Below are 22,249 nucleotides of genomic sequence, written 5' to 3' on the forward strand. Positions count from 1 at the left end.
GCTATATAGTTGTAAATTTTATTTACACATATACACACATTCGTGCACGCCGACACGCAAGCACGTACATACGTTTGATCAAAATTATGTGTATACAAAAATTATATACATACGTTTGATCAAAATTATGTGTATACAGAAATTATATACATACGTTTATCTATGGTGGTACTCTCTCACGTCTCGTTGTGTGTTCCTTTGGTCACCAGCAACCAATGATCGTGCATTCCTAATCCCAGTTCGTCCTGGTTAAGGGTTAGGCTCTGTCAGAACCATACCGCTGAGGTAGATGTCTCAGAGTTAACTTTCGTCTGAGATTTTTGTTTCCCGACAGGCTAACACTGCATTTGAGTGGAGTACTGTTCAATGCGGCATAAAAGACAACTCATTCACTCGATGTGTATCGACCTTTGCCCTAGAAGAATCCTAACAGGCCGAACATACATCTCAGAACAGAGATCTGATGCCTGCAGAGAAGAAATTATCCCTGATAAAAAAACTAGCGGAACACCTTGGAGAATAAAAAAAAACGAAGGCATAGTGAAGTATGTGGAATATAATCTCTTTCTTTCTTACGTGGATGCTGATAGACTGGGATCCTGTCTAGTGACTTCGGCTCATTCCAACTGTGAAACCAGTCAGTCGCCACGCACAGCAGACATATTGGATATAAGTGGGCGGGTTCCATTTCGGGAGCATAAAAAGTCGCAGTAAAAAACCTAATCTAAATTTACGCCTGCATGCACCGGCACGTGACTGCTTTTTGTTTTGGATGAGGAAATGTTGTTTGCAGCTGTTTGCATGTGCGGGGATATACTTAGACTGGAGTCTCAGACTAAGCTGAAAAGAATGTAGAGCTAATATTCAATAACTTGGTTGCTGGGATAAATGAACGAACAATAGATGAACAAAGTATTGAAATAATAGATCAGTGAGTAGAAAAACACATATTTTTTTTGTCTCATTTCAAAGGAAGTAACTGCTTAGAGTGAGTGAATTTTTACAGCGCTTTTAGCACTATTTCAGCAGTATCACGACTTCAAAAATTAGCTTTAAAGCAAAATGTTGCTGAGTGTGGGCTTAAACAACAAAGATGTGTGACTTTAAATAGTCTAATGATAATACAACACACATACGGACACATGTTCATCTTGAGAGAGAGAGAGTGAGAGAGAGAGAGCGTGTGCGTGCGTGTTTGCATTAATCCCGATCATCCTACGTGTCGGATGTGAAGGGCATATCCACTCTGAGACACTATACAGCAATTTACTCGTTGTTTTATCTCATCAGATATATGTTGGCTTGCTTGGACTAGGATCGAACCCCCGACCTTCAGCTTTCATGGTGGACACTTAGTCCAGTGGGCCAAAATCTTAACGTTTCAACGATTCTGTTCGCACTGTAAAATGGGTTTAAAAAAACTGCACACATTTAATGCGAAATAGAGGATGGTTAACTATTATTTTGACTCACATATTTCTTATTCACGTTAGAAATCTGGAAGAGCGATATCAAATGAATGAGCAGTTTCAAATATGTAAAACGTCTAAAATACATCAGTTTAGTTACACATCCCCAAATTGGTCTCTCTTTGAGCGTATTCATAAGAAACTTATTTATATATTATCAGTCACTTTTGAAGATAATTTAAATGTATAACGATTGCCTGGCGGATATATTTAGTAATCGCCAATCATTAATTATCCGCTGACATCTTCCTTAGTTGACAAAAAGTGGGCCATTCATTGAAGAAACATTCCTCCTGAGCCTTTGACGTTACTTCATGTTAAACCTCATCCCCCTATTCCCGGAATGGACTGTCCCAGATATCAGCACTTGGCGCTACTCCAGACTGTCGCAGCAAATTGTCATAAGGGAATACTTCCTTACACGACAATAATATTAGTCACAACTAACCACTCCCCGATTCCAGCCCACGGTATCTCACCGACCACAGGATAATATTTATGTCAGCAGAGGCGACCACGAAACGCGTGGATTTACATTGGATGTTTGCAACTCAAGTTTGGAGTCAAACTTTTTAGTTTTGACTCGTCTCGATCGAGGTAAGTTTGGTTCTCTGTACTACGTTTTGTACTGTGTAACAGTAATTATTTTGACGAGTGTTTTATTGATGTTGGTTTGAAGTATTGTGAGATTCGTAGCTTCGTGAGTGTATGAGTCTGTCATTGCAGAGCGTGACCTGTCACGGCGCGAGTGGTCACAAAATGTGCACCCATTCGCCCCGCGATTATGGATCATTCGTGACCGATTGTAAAATCGGCAGCCATAATCTTGAGAGGTGTAGGTGAATGTTTACAGTAGGCACAATCAACGTTTATTCATCTCAAGTCGTCTCAATGTTTGCCTCATATCTTCCTTGAGACTGTGGTGTTTTGGACTGATGGATATTTCGCTCCAACGACACCTGTCGTCTGAAAATCGTCACGGGCACCTGTTGGACGAGTCTATTTGAATAGACAGGTCACTTGACATCCATTATAACCAAACTGACCCCGACGGACGTGTTTTAACAAGGGTTTATTGTGGTCACACTCGACTTGCTAATGTCACAGTGACCCAGGTGGGTCTATTGAAAGCATCTCAACCCGGAGACTTAAGAATTGCCTTAAATATGTGGCACTCCTTCAACAAGATACTGATATAAAAGTATTGATATACTGGCTTCTTGAGTAAGTTCCACAGAAAGGGTTAAACTTTTTGTTGTAGAGCCAGTTTTGTAAACTTCAAACACTTTGACTTCTATACTGTCTCATCACAGTTAAAATGATGGTAAACTGGAAGTATTTTACTTTGTACACCCATTAAATATGTTTGATCAGCAAGTGAAGTCTTCATCTCATTCATGTACGCCTTGAGCATCTCTCTCATTAGCAAGAACTGACCCCGCAGAGCCTGTAGAATTTGACACTGTGAACATTTCCTGATGAATGTCGCTGATATCAATTGTAATTAATGATGATTAATTAAATAAATTAAAGACTGATGCTCCTTGACAATGAGTATATTGTGAATTAAAATTAATGATGATTAATGAATTCAATTCCAAGCATGTTATGAGTCATAATGGATCTATGCACTGTTTTTTCATTACAAAGGAATGTATCTTAACATGAAATATCAGTAAGTCTTGACAGTCAATAAAGGTGGTAAAAGGTGTTGTTGAAGCAATTGCTCGTCATGCCAAAGACCTCATTTTTTTTTCCCATTTAAGCACATTGTGAGAACCTTAACCTTTTTCTAATGCCCCCCCATGTTACTATTGCTGAAATATTGCTAAAGTGGAGTTAAATCATATTTACTCACCAGTCTAAGTAAACTTAGCCTCAGTACTTTTCGTAGTCTGTTGTACAGACCCTGAAGTATGAATATCCAAGAAAGCCCACGCAAGTCTAGACAATGTGGCAAGTCTAGATTTCCATAGCTTCTGAAAATGAAGAGAGTCTCAGGGCTCCATTTCATTATAATATTTTTTTTCACTATAGGTTTTTTCAGTAAAATATGTTCATTTCAGAAACTAGCTGTTAGTCTATACTTTTCGTTACACTCCACTACTGAGTCTAACAAAACCTTATGGGAGGTCACGTCAGGTAACCTTTGAGACTGACCAATCAGAACACAGCTTACCAAATTGCAAAAATGAACATTCGTACATACCTTTTGAACTTTTTATCTCGAAAAGATTCGTACTCGAACGATTCAGAACGCCATTTAGCGTACGCTTGCTTCCGGGTGATGCACACGGCATAATACAACCATGGCAACGGTGAGTAAACAGTCGCTGAAAATGGAGTTTTGGGCAATATTCAAGGATGTCATCTTGTGGAAATATTAGCTAATGGTAACCATGTCAACAGAAAGCCCCAAAGCATTTATACTGCAGGTCAAGTAATTGTGTTATGTGCGGATTTTTGTTTGTGGAGAGGTCTGTGTCAGTATATTCAGTAGACCTGAATATTTTTGAAGTCCCTCCGATCCCAAAGTAGTAGCTGTTGTCTGATTGGTTACATCTATTTGACCGTCACACGTTTGATTGGACGGTCATTGGTCACTCAAAGGTTACCTGACGCGACCTACAAGGTTTTGTTAGATTCAGTAGTGGAGTGTAACGAAATACACTGAGACCAAGTTTACTTAGACTGATTTACTCCCTTACCCTATTATTTTCCCTCAAGCTTCAAATAATTTTGTTCTTTTGTTGTTTTTGCCACACACCGCAATAGTGCTGTTTTATGATGATGGTATGTAAGAATCAGTGCTGGACCAAGCAATCCAGTGATCAGCTACATGAACATTGATCCATACATTCGGGATATGATAACATGCATCAGCCAGTATAGCGAACCCGATCCCGTTGGCTACATCATATCACATGGCTTGTGGAGATCATTTCTAACCAAGATCTTCATGGGTCTCCTGTTAAGTAATATACATAAAGGCATGCATTCAACTTAAGACAAAATCAGTCCGATTAGTGGTGTGGGTAACCTAGTGATTAAAGTGTTGGCTTGTCATGCCAAAGACCACGGGTTCAATTCCTTACATGGGTACTTCATGTGAAGACTATTTCTAGTGTCCCCCTGCCACCATATAGCCAAAAGTGGCATTGAACTAATCTCACTCAAAGGTCGGTTGGTACATATTTGTTACAATAATTAAATTTTCAGATGTGGATCAATCATGTCATGTTAGCTTCTCATAGTGCAGCAACTATTGGTTAATGTTTGTGAGACTGTTGCCAGTATCAGCTACATCCATTGTGCAAATGAAGCAGCATCTGTGGTTTGATTCCAGTCCTCGTCATTCCCAGAATGTTAAACAGGTGTACTTGTTGTTGTCCTGCCTGGTTGCAGGCATGAATGAGAAGGGAAAATGTGGCTGGTAAAATCAGAGAATGTAAACAGTTTGTGAGTTCTGTGTCTGTGTCAAACTGTATCCTTGTATCTCATTTGCTTGATGTTCAGCGCTGCATTCAGCAATATTTCTGCTTTATAGCTGTGGTCTGCACATAATTGGGTCTGGACCAGACAGTCTAATGATCAGTATCATGAGCATCGATCTGCTCCTCTGGGATACGATGATGTGTGTAAACCAGGCTAGCAATTCTGTCCACCCTATCCCATTAGTTACATCTTAAAATAAGCATTGGTTGCTCAAATTACAAATCTTCGCAGGTAGTTTAAAACAGAAATAGCAAGAGACTCATTAAGGTATAAATCAGACTTAACAGCTCACTTATCAAAACACCAACTGTGTGGCTGCAGTCTGTAAGTAATCAAATCTGGACCAGACAGTCCAGTGATCAACAGCATGAACATTGATCTAGGCTATTAGGTTACGATGATGTATACAAAATCTACAAATTGTGTTAGTGTTTCATTTGTCACATGACAGGGGTGTGCATTTTACATGTTTTTGTATGAGTCTTTTTACTCAAGTAAACTCAGAATAAAATATTATCTTATCTGTCCGTGTGTCAACCAAGTCGGTGAACCTGATCATCTAAGCACTTTTAGTCCTTACTCTTACAACAAGCATGGGTTGCTGAGAACCAATTCTAACACTGATCTTTGTGGTTAGGTATCTCATCGGGCTAGCATAATCAGTTACAGTTGTGCCCCGTTTATCCGAACACTTGTGTTTTTATTGAAATTGTCCGGATAAGCGAATTTTCGGCATAGTAGGCATCAGACATAATCTTTATTGATTACGGTACATATAAACAAATATCAGTGCATACAATGTCTCATAACTGTTCATGCAGTTATGCTCGCTTGAAGAAATCAATCATAGCCTTTTGCACTGGCTATATAGAAAAGTGAGAGGACTTTCGCCAGTCAGTTTGTCATTGTTGACATTCTCAAGATCATCGGCAGTAACAGTCATAGTTGCAGCTTGTGCACACGATCGTAGCACATCGCGAAGTTCCGACAAGGCCATGTCAGCTTGTGGGTCCTCATTTGATTGGATAATATCCACATGACGAAAGCAGTTGGCAATTGTTTTTTCGCTCACAGTGGATTAATTAATCATAGTGACCCACAAATTGACAAGCCTCAAAATTAACTCAGTGTTACCTTGCTACTCAGGGATAGTTAATCTTCTCACGTTTCAAAGACTGCCGACTTCTTTGTTACGTCATGCGAGACCCTCGGTAATCACATGTATAAACATACAGGTGCTCAACCATCTGAATATATGACACGAAAAATGCACATGATGTAGTGTTTTGTATGTGGAAATGACCGTACGGTTACAGAAACCGGATTTCCGGATAGGTGAGTAATTTTACAACATTGTGAATTCGTTCTAAGGAATTTTCGTTCGGAAGGCGAGTTTTCCGGATATCTGAGGTTCAGATGGGGCACGACTGTAATCCATAGATGAACATTATTAGTTTGCATCAAATTTACAATTCTATGTTAAAACGCATCTGGGTTAAAGAAAATTTAAATGTAAAAAGTTTCAGTCTTTCATAAAGTCTTTTTCTCTATGTTTTGCCTGTCAAGAGTACTTAAATCAACATCAATTCCTATACTATACTAAACTGAACTTAATAGTGAATGAATGATTTAATAAATTTTCTCTATCAAACAAAGTTTACAGGATTTCAAAAATGCAAGTTTGGGGAAATGTGAAGTATCTTTAATACAGTCAGTTTGCTGAAAATTTTTTTTAACTCATGGTGGACCAAACTATCCAGTGATTAACGTTATGCGCTTCAATCTGTGCAATTGGGATATGGTAACATGTTTGAACCAAGTCTGCGAGTCTGACCACCGGAGTTCATAAGTCGCCTCTTTCAACAAGCATGATGAACAATGGAAGTAATGGGTCATTAACTATGTCAACACCTTATGAATTTGCACACTCGCTTTTCACTATCAAAATATCCTCACCATATTCATGAAGTCCAACTTATTTTTGCTTATATGGTTATGGGTATTTATAATTATATAGCGTTATTGTCCATTCCATCTACATGCATGCCTAAAGCGCTTTATTTTCATGCAACCATTGGATGTCCATGATTTGAACGTTACAGTGCATTTTTAGTAACTCTTGGGGAGTATACAACTCATGCCACTAGGTGCACCAAGTTAGTGTGGCTTTCCCATCCTTACTCCGTACCTGTTGACAGCTGGGTGGCTGGGACAGATAGTCATAGTATGTTGTCCTAGTTTACTGTAGGTTTCTGTACCCACAACTAAGTGTTTGCACATATTCATGTAGCCACCATCATATCACAACTGATTTGTGTGTTCTTTCAAATGCTCAGGGTTGTGTACTGTACACAAGGGGTTTTGACAACACTGAAAGAGTCTGTACACTTGGGCTACAATCCATTTTTATTCGATTTCTCATACAAGAACAAAACATCAAATTTCATTTAACTCTTCGAGTTTTCAAGACAGCATGTGTCACACCAAAAACATTTTTCAAGATTTTACAAGGAAATCAGGAATTTTGTAAAGATGTAACATTTTTCAAACAACTAAAATATGACATTTAACTACAGAACAACACTCAAATATCAAATTGAAATAATGGCAATAGTTATTGAAAATCAAAACTATGGTTTCTCATGTGTTAGACCATGGCCCACCATGGCCCATGATTTGATGGTGATGTTGTTCACCACTGGATTGTCTGTTCCATATAGTCAATTACATATAGTCCTCTCAATTACATATAGTTGAAAAAGATCAAAATACAGTCAAATTCCTAAGAGTCAAATGTCAGAGTCTTGAATATTATCCTTGACTCGAAGTACATGTTGGTACCGGCCATTCAATGTAATAGTTATTATCAAATATCATTTCTGGACACTGACTCGAGAAAGAAATTTGGTCACATGAGATTCAAACATTAATCTTGAATACATAAACTGAAGTCAGTCAGTGAGAAGTTAGTTGGTGTGGGTAACAAATCAGTGCAGCTCACACCTTTCCACCACTGACAGGTGGGTTCAAAAGGCAGATTAGTGATCTTATGATCCACAACAGGAATGCAGCTCTTGACTGTTACATGCACAGACGTCTTTTTTTCTACCCTCATAGACATACCGGTATGTTTCGAATACATCGATAAGTTGAATCCCCAGCAATTTGACTCATCAGGATTTCATTGTATTATGTACAGGTGCAATATAAAGCAATTTACAAAGAGCTTGACAGTGGCCACAAAAAAACATTGTTATCAGTTATTCAAATCTTTATGTGACCATTCCCAACCCTAATGATCAATAAACTGATAAATGCTTTGCCATTCTCCTTGGTCAAAAATCTCAACATCAAATGTAGTGTGTAAAAGTCAGACCTCAATAGCCCACTCATACAGAAAATTGACACTTTAAACCATTGTAATCGTGGCCCAAGTACTGTTGCCCCTACCCATACAGATTTGACCTCAGACCATTCATCCTGCGACCTTCTAACCAGCCTAAAACTAAAACTTACAGGTTTCAATTTACTCATTATCATCTCAGTGCTGCCTATTTGATCCCTACGAGCATAAACTCTATACTTGACAGTTGATATGAATGAGTTTTTTTCGGCAGTCAGCATTGTTCCGAGTTCTTTTTTGGGCAGGATGTGAAATTATAGTTTGGAAGTGTGGTGTTTTTTGACATATGGAAATACACCCTTTGTTGTGGAAGATATAAATTATATAGGTTGTTTTTAAGATGTGCATGTGCAGCACATCAGAATTTGTTTTTGCCGTTGGAGTGGAACATCAGTTGTTAGGTGATAAGGATATTTCAGCTGTTATAATTTGCAAAACATGATACGGGGAGTCTAAAAATATTTTCCCAAATATATGATATATTTACACAGAAACACATAAAGACATCTTAGTGTTAATTCTTATGATATATATTTGCATGTATGATATAATTTTATGTAATATGTCTGTGTTTTGACAAATAAATTTCATTGCAATATAATGTGATTTTGGTACTGTTTGACAGTGAGTGACACTGATTGTACAGGCAGAGCCTGTTTTTTACACGGTAAGCGCCCTAGATAAGTGTTTTGGTTCCAGTGACAGACTTTTCAAATTTAGATTTAATTTTGAGGAACTGTATTTTTGTTACTTTTTTATATTTTTTTGGTAAATTTTATTGAAAGTGAATTATGCAGATTTGTCAAGTAATTACACTGGAAAACATCTTTGTGAGTGAAAGTCTCTGCAGATTTTATCATAAACCATACATATGGTCACAAAATATCATATTTATTCATTACCCAACATACCGGTTCAGAGGAAAAACATTTCAATATGTATCATTTGAAAGACATATGATCATTTCCTAGTTTTTGAAGCCAGTCATACTAGCTATGCCTGAAAGTTGTTAGCCCACAAAATAATTCAATGGCTCAAAATTTGAGTGTAGACACAGGTTTATCATTAAACTGCTAATGATGAACACTTGTGTCTGATCATAACCTTGGCTGATTTAAAAGTTTGTTATAACTTAGCAAGTTAGAGAAAGTGATATATTTAAATAATTACCCCATGAAAAATCACTAGCCTGTCAGACCAGTGACTGCGGAGATTTACTGGCTTGAGTGGGCTTTTACCAGTTTCAGACTAGCAGCTCAGAGGCTATTCCACACTGAGATTGTGACATACCCATATATTATGACAATGACTTCGATTGTGATATACCCATATGTTATGACAATGACTTCGATTGTGATATACCCATATGTTATGACAATGACTCTGATTGTGATGTACCCATATATTATGACAATGACTTCGATTGTGATATACCCATATATCATGACAATGACTTCGATTGTGATATACCCATATATCATGACAATGACTTCGATTGTGATATACCCATATATTATGACAATGACTTCGATTGTGATATACCCATATATCATGACAATGACTTCGATTGTGATATACCCATATATTATGACAATGACTTTGAAATAACTATGATCTCTCAAAAGGACCTAGTCATTCACCACGCAATCTCTCAAACAGTGCACCATGACTCTGGAATATTTTTTTTGCAGGAAAAGAAATTTCATTCAAAAACATAAACTACGGTATAGTAAATTTCGTCATTAAAATCTTGGTCACTCTAGGGCCTTGGCTATTTAATTTTCGGTTCCTCCAAGCCTTTACAGTAATGCAATACCTTTCACTGAATATGATGAAGCAAATGTAGATTCTTCTGAGGATGAATTTTCAAATCTCATCTCATCCTTTTCAACTTAAAAGGAATTAACTTAATCTATCAAAAAATCTCTGTGTAACTTTCTCACTGACTAACCAAAAACCTATTTTATAACTATGAACAGAAATGTTACAAAAATCATTTTGGCACAGGAGATTTCACTTTTCACAGGAACTTACAAGATTCAATCTCTTTCTTTTCTTCTTTCACTTATACATGTATATGTATTGATAATTTGACAAAACATGACGCTTCATATGTAGTTTAAGATTGTATTAAAGTCAACTTTAAATTATTTCCTTTATTTACTCTTTACAAAACTGTTGCTCCATAGTAAACAAAGAACTTTTAATTTCAGTACACTCATTTATGAATTTAACAGGCTGATTTAAATATAGTTCCAAAATAGTTTGTTTATTTGACTGGTTAACAATGATTGTTTCTCCTGTTTTCAACATATATATATCCTTCACATTCTACATTCATCATGACGTTATTTCTTCCTTCCATCGTATCCCGGAGTGGTATTCATAGAAGCTTATGATTGTTTACCATTCTGATTCCTATTGTTGCAAATAAATATGTTTAATTCAATTAAATGCCCTTCAAAACCAGACATTCAGATTTTATTAAGTGAGTAAAATGTTTCCAGCCATGTTCATCACAAATGCATTGGCATGCCAGAATCTACTTTCAGAATCTACTTTGGGTTAAGTTCTTTGTCACCGTGGGAAGAACAGTTGAACACTTGTCTTAAAAATTCATTTAATTCCTGATGCCAACAGATGCACATAAAAAAATCATTATTAATTACATGTTTGGCATAAAACATGTTTCGGTTAAAAATATGTTCTTAGATTCAAGTATTTCTGCTCAAATATAAAAACTGCAAATATTTGTAAAATTGAACTCCTACATCATGAGGTTCATTTGGAGTAAAATTTTCTAACAGAAGATAGATCCTCTACTGTGTGGTAATCTAATTAAAGCCTAATTTCTAGAATTAGATATTTCTTCAATGATCAAAGTATTCAAAGCTTTCATGTGAGATGCATCCTTTCCTGGCTGTTGTTATAGATCCGAAGAGGAAAAGTCTAACAGGAAGTCGTGATTAACCAGAGGAAGTGAAGAATGACTTGAGACCAACAATGTAACCACATTCTCAGTGTGTCAGAATAGGGGCCATCTCAATGTCCTGTCAGTCTTTTTCTCCCTCTGAAACATATTCCCCTCAGATTTTATACTACATATGTTGTTACAGTTTCATATTTGTGATCTTTTTGGTCTTGTTTTAATATTTTGTAAAATTGTTGTCTTTTTTCTATTGTCAGTTAGATGTAGGAGTATTGTCGACTTTGAGTGTGAGATGGTACCTTGATTGTTGTGGAAACTATTGTAAGCTTTAGTGAATGAGTACGTTTTAAGTCATGGAAGCCATATATCCATTTGTTTGTGACTTTAGAAACTATTTATCTATCGTATCATATTTATCATGTTGTTGGACATTTTGAAGGACGGTATAAGAAGTAGCAATTTCATCAGATTTACTTCGAAACTAGTCATTGGCTGGTAGTTGTTTAATGCCAGTCTCTGCAATATTCCACCTTCATGGAGGTGCTGTGTAAATACTAGTAATCAAGTTTGGAACATAAAATCAAGTGAACTACACCATGAACATCAATCTGCTTAGTTGGGATACGGTGACTGATATTTATATCAACCAAGTCCAGGAGCCTAAGAATCAGAACCTGTTTGTACACAAACAAACCAAAACAAATGTTATAGACTTACATGAGCTGAATAGCATATTTTTGTTTTAGTGAGTGAGTGAGTGAGTGAGTGAGTGAGTGCCAGCCAGCCATACTGGGGACAATGGGTTGGTTAGTTTTGGGTGCCATATTTTTAGTTAGTGGCATTGGTGGACAAGTTTAACATGGATTAAAATTGAGATGAATTGCATCATCAGTATATTTTGTGATTAAAACAAACAAATTATGAGGTGTAATTAGACAAGTGGTATATTGCAGAACACGGTCATACCTACAGAATACCTACAGGGTACTGTGTTTGGTGCCCCACATGGGTGGGAAACATTGTTATAAACCCATTTCTGGTGCCTCCTTGATGTAACTTACTCACTCACTCACTCATGTCTTATGTTAAGAACTGACAAAAAAGGTAGATTTGTGTTGTTTTTTTTCTGTTGGGACATTTATTAATAACCGATTTAATTAAATTGTGATAAAAAAGTATGAAGAAGATTGAACAAGACCATATGATGCTTCTTGATTTTGAAGTTTATGTGAATATTTTTCTGTTTTGTTTATTTGATAAAACAGTTTTTGAAGGAAAAAACATCATGAGAGTGGGCATGAAATATGAGACATGGATCAACAGATTTGTTTCATCGTAGACCATCTAGGATGGTCAAGACATTGCGAAACCAAGTACGGAGTTGTGTCCCTTTGTCTTGAAAGACCAATGTCAGAGGTTAAAAACCATGAGCTTTATAGAGTTTTTGACGAAACGTTTCCAGCTTATCTTTTAAATATAAATAATACATAAAACATGCAAGCTCACTTGGTGAGGAGTAGTATAGGGAATGATAGTCCGAAAACACTTTTCAAAAACCCCTCTAAAAAGCCTCATTTAGTAAATGAGGCTTTGGTGGGACCCTTAGCTCTTGATACTATTGCCCCTACTACAAAGCCACGCCATCACGTTTACCGTGACTTGGCAGGCGGTAACACTGTGCCGTACGGTACGATCAATAATTCTTCTCTTACAAACCCCCTACCCGGCCCATCCCTCAAGTAGTACAAGTTAGGTTCGTCGGCTTTCATATCCACTTTATCTATGTTGTAAGTTTTGACCGACCATATAGGATCGGTGGCTCGCTTACGGCTATCACCCTCATGTTCACCCGGCTGGTATAGATACCTCACTAGGGCCCTATCCGGTATCTGTTTCTCCTTCCCACGCAATGGAGCGGCCGACTCTGCAACTATTGATTTTAGTTTGATAGCGTCTGCCGGTTTCTTACCGGTGAGACGGGTGACTTCATGGTTGATTGCCGACACCACCTTGGGTAACCTCGTGACCCATTCAGTCGATCGTTTTCCAGGGGTGACCATCTCCCTAGCATACTGATAGCCGAACAAGCGCTCAGCCAAAGTCCTATTAAATCTCTCAACTATGGCTTGACTGCGATGGGCTCCGGCCGTGCCACGCCTGACCTTTGTATCGTGTTTGGCTAGCAGTTGTGACACGGCACCCATGAACTCCCGTCCGGGGTCAACTTGCAGCTCTGTTGGCCACGTCAGCGGGCTGCGTTTGTATATGCGTTCGAATCCTCTGGCTACCTGGGCCGAATCTTTCGTGGTCAAGGGTTCGGCTTCCTTGTAACGACTGGCTACGTCCACTACGGTTAAGGCATACTTGTACCTCTTGTCGTGGGGTAGGAACAGTAGGTCTGCCTGGTGAATGCTATTAGGTATGTTAATACCGAACCTCCTTCTAGGCACGTAGCGTGGTGCCGGCAAATAGATCTGCCACAGGGCTTGTTTTTCAAGCCACGCTTTGGCTTCCTCCGGGGGTACTCGCGCTAGTTTAGCTAGCTTATCTACTGCGCTAGCTCCTTTCCAGTACCCACGCGGGCTGTAGTAAATAGCCTCAAATTTTTTCATGTCCATACGCGTATGTGTTTATTCCATCAATAGCTATCCAACGTTTCGTGTCCATAGGCGACAGGGACGTCTTGTTTATAGTCAGTCCGTATATCTTATGCCCATCACTTCTAAGTGTGTTCATTTTATGTCTAAAGGTACGGGTCTTGAACAGGGCTTCCTTGAATCTGGCGTGTTTGATGTGTTGTTTCACCACATACTTCTTAACCCCCTTAGCCTTCCGGATCTCACTATTGTCGGCTTTCAGTATGGAGTACATCTTAGGTCTCAAACCTATGTACTCAGCTATGGGCGTGCCAGCACACTCGTCCTTCATCTTACCTAGGACCTTTTTATTTACCGTGCTGTGTAGGGTATGGGTCTTAGGGTAGTCGCTGGTGTCGTATAAATCGAGGTGTTTCTTCATGTCCTCGTACACGTCCTCGGTTCGAATCTCCATCAGCAGGGAATCCGTGTCAGTGTACAGCACTTCGCACCTGTCGCCGTACTGTTTCTTGAGCTCGTTGTAGTAAAAGTCGTACATCAGGTGTTTGGATAAATCGAGGATGCTCATCCCCACGTAAACAGGTCGGTTGAATTTTATGTGGCTTTTCTTCATGTGTAGGGCAGCCAGGTCGTCTGTGAATATCTTGCTACGGTTGAATGCCGGACTGGCTATCAATTTCCTGAGCTTGTCTTCCTCACTAGATCTAACCAGCTTCACGGTCACGCGTTTCCTCAGGTTCTCCATAGTCTTACCAAACACCGAGTTGTTCATGAGCTTGTAGAGATTTTTCTCGAAATCACTGGTGGCTTTTTTTCGTAGGTCTGTGTTCATTCTGATGTAGGGCTCCATCCATGGGCTCTGGTCAAACATGAGCACCCTGTGTATTTTGGCCAGCCTCATACCCAACGACAGGTACAGCTGTAGGTTGCGATAGTGAACGATGTACTTGGTCTTATTCATTAAGTTAGGCACGAGTTTTTCAACGTCTGTCACACGACCACCTGACAAGTTATGTTGGTACTCAGACATCCAGTCTGGGTTAACCCTCATACGTTCGGGTGCAAGGGGATAGCTGTTGTGCGATGCGTGTAATGCCTTGGGATACTCTAAGTCAACCTCGAGGATATAACCTTTGTTCGAATCTGGTGCAACCTCCATAACATCAACGTGGGGTACCCATTCGAATCCCCCTGTAGGTAGATACTGGCTCATGGCCCAGCCGTACAGGTTGTTTGCGTCGAGGTATAGAATGTGATTGGTTGGTTTGTTAGGATCGTAACCTTTCACGTATTGATTATTTGCTTTAGCGTATCGTTTGGATGCCATGGAAATCCCACCTCGCAAGCCTTTCTCAATGAATAGGTGCATGTCGTAATCTGTGAGCAATTCCAAATTAACTCCGGTCTTTTTAAGCAAGGCGTCCCACGACAGACCTGGGCTGGTGTAATACCATGCGGGGTCGAGTTTATACTGCTTGAAACATGTCCGCCGAAACGTTTCAAACACGTCGGCTAACAGCAGTACATCTGTCCTCAAGTACAGGTCGTGATAATCACCCAGGTTCTTACAACCCAGTTTATTCCATACGTTAGTCGCGTGCGAGTAATCGTCTCGTGAGACGGACGCCTCATTCAGCTTGCTATAAAAGCAGTCGATAGGAGGTAGTCTGGTCTCGGTGAACTTGACCCAACTATCCATGTACTCATATGGGTACACACCCTTCCTCATAAGCAGGGGTCTAGTCTCGGCGTCTGTGTATCGATCGGTGATAGGGAAGGTATTGTTGGCCTTGACCAGACTGTCGAGTGACGACAGGAGGAACTGAAACGAGTCAATGAACCTAAGTCCGTTTAAGCTGAAGGAGATGTATCTCTCCATGTTGTTGGGGATGCACGATATATTACCATCGATTTTCGCGATGGCCTGCATGATCAAGTGTGAGTCGTACCCTCTCAAGTTGTGAAAGACAACGGGGATGTTTATTGTCTTAGGGTTGATTTTAAGCTTGAGGTTGCACGCGCTGTGAGCGGCGCCTCTATACTTACCAGTTATGTGACAGTGATCTCTCACCGAATCACCGTTAAGCGGTGAGTCACACACGTGACAGTTAGTGCTACTAGCGTGAGCTAGCTTGTCGGCTCTGGTCATACGCATGGGAGCGATTTTATACAATGTATTCCTAATAATTTTTTCTTCCTCCTGCAAGCACTTTAGAAACCTTTCAGCCGCGTCAGGACCCCTATACACTACCGGAGCTTTCGTTTCCCCGTCACAACGGACGACGATGTATCCAAAACCGCAGGCTATATGCTCTTGTGTCTTGTGGGTGAAACTCCCACTAGTGGATGATTCCCCTACAACTAAGGCTTCGAAGTCGGCGTATATGATATAAGGCACAGACATTTGATTCTTGTGATTGTTGAATTTTAGGATATTTTCACCTTCCTTAGGCATGTCGACTCGTATGGCCGTCTGCCCAACACCTTGGCAATCCTCCCGGTGGGATTCTAATAAATCAGCCCGACTGAAACCGTGTAGGCATCGTACACAAAAGTGTTTTTCCCCAACGTGTTTCGACTGGTCGTGCAACAACCGGCTGAGATTTTTTATCCACGTGTAGTGATACGTTTCACCTCGCTTGATCATGAATAAATTAATAACTTGGCGATCCTTCACCGGGCTGACCCTGTGTACTATTGTTGTGTTACCTTCGTGCCCAAAGACATTTATAGCCAGATTATTCTGTTTTTCTACTTTAGTGATCTGGGATATTGGGGTGGGTTCATCTATACCATCCCAGTTGAGCCCATCGTCCTGTGGATAATTAGAAGGCCTGTTCGGATTAGTGGCAGCTGGAAATAAGGCTGACCTGATAGCTAACCTCAGGCAATCGTTTCCTCTATTCTTAACGTTTACTATGGCTTGTTTGTTCTTATAGTAGGGAGGCAAGGCTAGGTATGACCCACCTCTGAACGGCACGTAGTTAGCTATATCTAGATAGACGTTATCGATTTTATCTACAGCCCACCCGGACCCCATGTGCGTGTAGCGTTCTAGGTATTCTCGTATCTGCTGAAAACTATTATCGATTGATGCGTCAATGGTCTCTGCATGTGTGACGACCTCTTGTTGACCTCGGAAGTAAGGTTGAACATACTCAGTGACCCCTGTGGTGCCCTCCTTATCGAGCGACATTTTCACCGTGATCTGAAACTTGATACTTCCTAGGTTATTTAGTTCCTGGTTGACCTTATCAGCTATCAGAGGCTTGATATCTGTAATGTCTATGTTTCTATCGACGTGCATGCGCCAACCTCTCAAATAGTTGCCTACAGCGCGCTCAGTGCGCACGAACTGTAGGTCAATAGCTCTATTCTGTCGTAATAATTCTACAAGCTGTGGTTTTCTCATACGGGAATACCCGCCTAAACCCAAATCGTGTGCCTCGGTTTTCAGTTGTTTTACAGTGGGTACGGGGGTATGTGATAACAATGCGGTTAACCCGGCTCTCCCCAGGTGTGAATAACCCGTGTGTCCAAGCTGTTTTGCTTGAGCTTTTAATTGTTTTACCGTAGGAGGGGCTTCTAAACCTAGTAATCTCAACAATGCTGGCTTCCGCATTCTAGAATACCCGATCACACCTCTCTGCTTTGCGACCCGCTTGAGCTCGCGCACAGTAGACATCGTGTTTACACCTAAGAGAACTAATGTCTAATTGGTTCACAGTAAGGGGAGGTAACTCTTAAGTGGCTATCTTGAGCAGTCGCCTACGTTCTTTTATGTAGCCTTTTTTATTCTCGTAGATGAGTTGATGTCTGACTACGTTCGCTCCGTGAGCTTTACATAGACAGTAGTGTCCTTTAACCCCGATACCACACACAGAACACGTGTAGTTAGGACTTCCCATATGGAAACAACAGAACCCCTGATTCCTGCATTTCCTACCACAGGCCTCGGTCTTCCCCATAAGTATGTATTCACATCGGTATGGAGCGGGTCTCATGTTTACTTATATAGGTATTTTAGTTTAATTGCTTAGCAACCAACGCAGTAGCTGCTATACCCAACACTATGAAGCCCAGTTCACGATTCATTTGTCCCTTGGATGGTGTGTAGTACTGAGCGAGTGTGGGTTTATTGAGCGGTTCCAATTGTTTACCAGTTAGTAGATAGTATTCTTTCATTGCTTCATCGACATCGTTGAATGTTTGAACGGCATGGTTTTCACGCGTGAGTTGTTCGTTAATAAAATCGATCCTCTGGAGGCGTTTTTTAGCGTACTCAGCCTGTGCTCTTTGTAATTTCTCAGTAGCGAGATCGTGTCGCTTCCTTTCTTCCTGTATTTCAGCCGCGTGATCATCTCGTAGTTTAGAGAAGAGGAAATTACTCCCGGAAAATGCCAGGGCATTCACTAACGCCCCACCGACCATCATAGCTATCGTGGCCATCCCTATATTTATTTCATTATATTATCAGGTATTATTCCTTGTTTTACTAGTATGTCTTTTGTGGCCATCGCCATACCAAGGTTCATTATGAGCATACCCATATCCTGCAGGTTGAAATCTAGCTTGATAGTTGGTTGTTTAAGCACCATTTTAGTCAACCGAGCGTACCCTACTGCTAGACTGGCTACCACTGTGGCGTGGTATGCGTCGTTGACGAACGTTTTCCCCTCAGACATTATGTATATGATATAAAATATTTTAAATTATAACATGATATGCGGGTCGACGGTGGGGGTACCCCCCACAGTGGGGGTTACCACCTCAGGTACCACCTCACGGTGAGGGTTTCCATCACGTGTATATAACCATGTTATAACCACGGCAGCAGTTACGCCTACAGCCAACAACAGTCGGGTTGGGTTGGTCACTTTATGTTGGTTACACCACCGTTTTTTACCGGCAGCTACTCTCTTAGGGTTCTTCTGCCTGGTTACTGTGGGGGGTACCACCACTGGGGTCTCCACCGTCACTGGTTCCTGTGAATCCACTGGGGTCTCCTCCTGTGCAGCATCCATCTATACTATTATTATTATTCTTTCTCTCAAATTGGCAATGTTTTGCCGTGATAATCGCCGCCGTCACTGGAGCCAACAACATACCATATTTGTGGTACAACCCGCAGCTGATAGAGCTCACGGCGTGTTCGATAAAAGGGTCTTTCTCGAGGTCCTCCCACAGGTAAAGTCGGCGCTCTGGTGGAATGGGAAGGAAATGTGACACAATACCGGTGTATATCTGGGTCATAGCCGATCCTATTGTCTTTGTCATTTCTGCTCCGAGCCGGGACTCGTATCTAGCGTACAGCTTATCGATTTCTTCGGTTGACATTTTGTGAATTTTATCCGGAGTGTAGTCTCCAAAGTAATGTTTGGCTTTGCCGCCAACAGCCAATGCCACCAGTTTCTCTCGCTTGGGGGAATCCCCCACACCCCCACTGGGGGTACCCCCCAACTGTTCGAGCAATTCCTCACACTCCATCTTATAATATAACAAGTAAGATTTAGTTTTAACTATATAATACCCGATACAAACAAAACACAGAGAAATGAAGGTTAAGTTGCACACGACAAATACTTCAAATATCATAGCTATGCTTAGCATTTGCTTAGCTTTGCTTAGCTTTAGCTTAGCTTTGCTTAGCTTTAGTATACTATATATGCTACTGGTTGGTCGGTTTTTAGAACGAGCTTAGCGTGTTTAGTTTCAGCGAGCTGTTTCTTCACCCGTTCCCGTTCTAATTTACTCATCACATCGTTCTCTCTCAAACACTCCTCGAACGAATCCCTGTCCTTGCAGTGAAATAAGGCCACCCATCGCGTCTGCTCCCTGAGGTCTTTCAACACCGAGTTGAACTTCTGCGTTAGCACCCAGACGCTGTGATTTGCATGCCGGCCGGAGAAGGCCAGGTACGATAGCATGTCTCTCTTTTTTGTTATCTCGCGATTAGCGCTGCAGTCGTCCAGTATAAACAGCGTCGGTTCCCCTTTAAATTTCTCGTGAAGAGCTTTCAACCAGTCCTGCAGGCGTGTTCCAGGGTCGATTTTGTGTACGTCCGGGTCCGTCATTACCCAAGGTCGCGCGTACGTTTTATTCATGCTCAGAGTAGGGCACATGATAACGATGTTATCGAACACATCCTTGTAGTAACCCTCCAACATATCCAACACGAAAACGGTCTTCCCACAGCCAGTCTGCCCGCATATGATAGCGCAGTGTGGGTCAGTGGGTAACCCCAGGGGGTCTCCCCCATCAGTAGATGGCTTGCACGAATCTCCCATTGTCTATATTAAGTTGCGCGTCCATAATAACGTACAGATATAATTTCAACTTACCAGCGGTTTGAGCCTTCTTAGTAATCTGGATGGTTATCCCTTCGCTGCCGTTATCTATACGACGCCCGCTACCGTGCAGTTTATCATCATCCGTGGATCGCATGTCCAACCATAGGGCGTACTTGGTGGTCAGGTATTCACCGATCTGCACGGAGCCGAGGTCCAGGTCCTTTGTTATGTAGTCCCCCACTGGTAGCTTTTTTATCTCATCCCACTGCTGGTGTGGTCTCATACCATGACTGAACAGCTGGTTGGGCACGCCCTCGATGGTCACTTCCACCTTTTCAATCTCGGGGTTGAAAAACTTCTCGCTGTCCCTCCGGAATGGATCGTAATCCTCCACGGGGACGACCAGGATACCTTTCATCGATCTCGCCGGCACGTTCAGGTTGATATTCCACACAGTGTCGCTCTTATCTCGCACGACTGATCTATGCCTCAGTACGCGATCGTACAGTATAGCCATCTTCCCAGAGTACTGGCTTCGAACCTGCCTGGCCAGCTCCGGGCTAGTGACCATGTCGAACTCAAGAGAGATGTTGTCTATGGCATAACTGGCCTCATCACCGTTCGGCGTACGCACTACTTTGCTATAGTCGTTAAACGTGAGCTCGTATTCGAGCCTATCACCCAGTGCGGCCTGGTAAAACGGCGCGTGTCCCGTGAGCAACTCGAAGTCGAGCGGCACGCAGAATCGATTCCCGTATGCTAGAGCGATGGCCTTTTCACCGTCCGATAGCTTGTCTTGCTGGTCTGTCGTGAAGACGTATCCTATGCGCGCCCGGGTTGATTTGCTGATACCCTGGTACACATCATTGACTCGTTCTCTCTCGCTTTTCCAGAGATCCTTGTAGCAGTGAAACACGTCGCTGTCATCGATGCTCAGTACCTCGTTACCACTGATCTTGACGGTCGTTTTCTTGATGATAGCTCGACCCACGTTCCGCACTAGCTCGCGTTTGTCGTTGTCGGAGGTCAACGTGATATTGAACGCCAGTCGAACAGTGCCTGGTACAATGAGGTCATTCTCACCAAGGTTTGGAAATCTAACCAGCAGAGTTTGGTTCTGGTCTATCTTGCTGGGATTATTGGTGATGGTCACCGACTGTCGCACGGCTCTGGCGCCTAATGGCTCTCTCAATCTTCTGAAAGGATCTAATTTTCTACCGTACATTGTTATATAAATGAAATATATTTTTAATACTAATGGATGAAGACATACCTATGGATGATATGTGGGACTATAGTGCCCAGGCATTCAATGATGACCAGGAGACCTCATTCTCGCAAGGTGACGAGCTCCTTAAAGGCGCCGTCGACGGTTATTACGACGTAGTTGAAAATAAATCCAAACTCAAGTCGTCGGGAAGGAACTATTCCGATTTTACCCTCGATAGCAATGGCACGCTGCGTTTGAAGGCTCACCCGGATATCGATCTCATGCATCAACACACGAGAAAACCGCTTGCCTTATCAACATTGGCCGGTAAACATGGAAGTAAGTTTGTCCAAGATGAACTAGGCTTCACAGATTACGGTGGCGCGCGACCTAAGATTCCTCCGAAGTTAGTTCAAGGCCTGGAAGGCATCATGGACGCCACATCAGATCAAAACATGACTTATGATATTAAAAAGGTGTTGGCCGACTACGAGAACAAACCATTCCCAGGGCTCGAATTTACCGTTCGGGAACTGCGGGGGTTGGACTTGTTGATGCAAACCATTCGTGGTCAGCTCTGGAAAAGCACAGCCAAAATAAGTGAGATAGACGACCACATCGCCTATGAAAAGAAAAAACTCAGTGAAACTGAGGATGAGTCTATAAAAGCCACCATTGAGGAACGAATACGTAATTTGGAAGATGAAAGGCAGACCTGGTTGGAGACAGCGTCCGGCTACAAAGAAAAGCTTAGATCCCAGGTCAGCCGTATACGGGACACCATCAATCAAGTCCTCCACCGAGACACCACGTTAGCAGACAGGATTCGGATATTATTCCGGGAGCAAGGGATCAC

At 41.3% G+C, this 22,249-nt stretch overlaps 1 protein-coding gene across 3 annotated transcripts in view; it reads left to right on the forward strand.

The window, feature by feature from the left end:
- Positions 1-1,828: 1,828 nt before the first annotated feature.
- LOC137291251 (pleckstrin homology-like domain family B member 3) overlaps positions 1,829-22,249 on the forward strand; it is a 150,163-nt gene continuing 129,742 nt past the window's right edge. For all 3 annotated transcript variants that reach the window (XM_067822555.1, XM_067822576.1, XM_067822569.1), the window contains exon 1: positions 1,829-2,066. The gene's annotated coding sequence lies outside the window, so the exon portion shown is untranslated. The remainder of the gene's footprint in view (positions 2,067-22,249) is intronic.

The sequence above is a fragment of the Haliotis asinina genome, chromosome 1, assembly GCF_037392515.1.
Source record: "Haliotis asinina isolate JCU_RB_2024 chromosome 1, JCU_Hal_asi_v2, whole genome shotgun sequence".
In the NCBI taxonomy this organism is placed as follows: Eukaryota; Metazoa; Mollusca; class Gastropoda; order Lepetellida; family Haliotidae; genus Haliotis; species Haliotis asinina.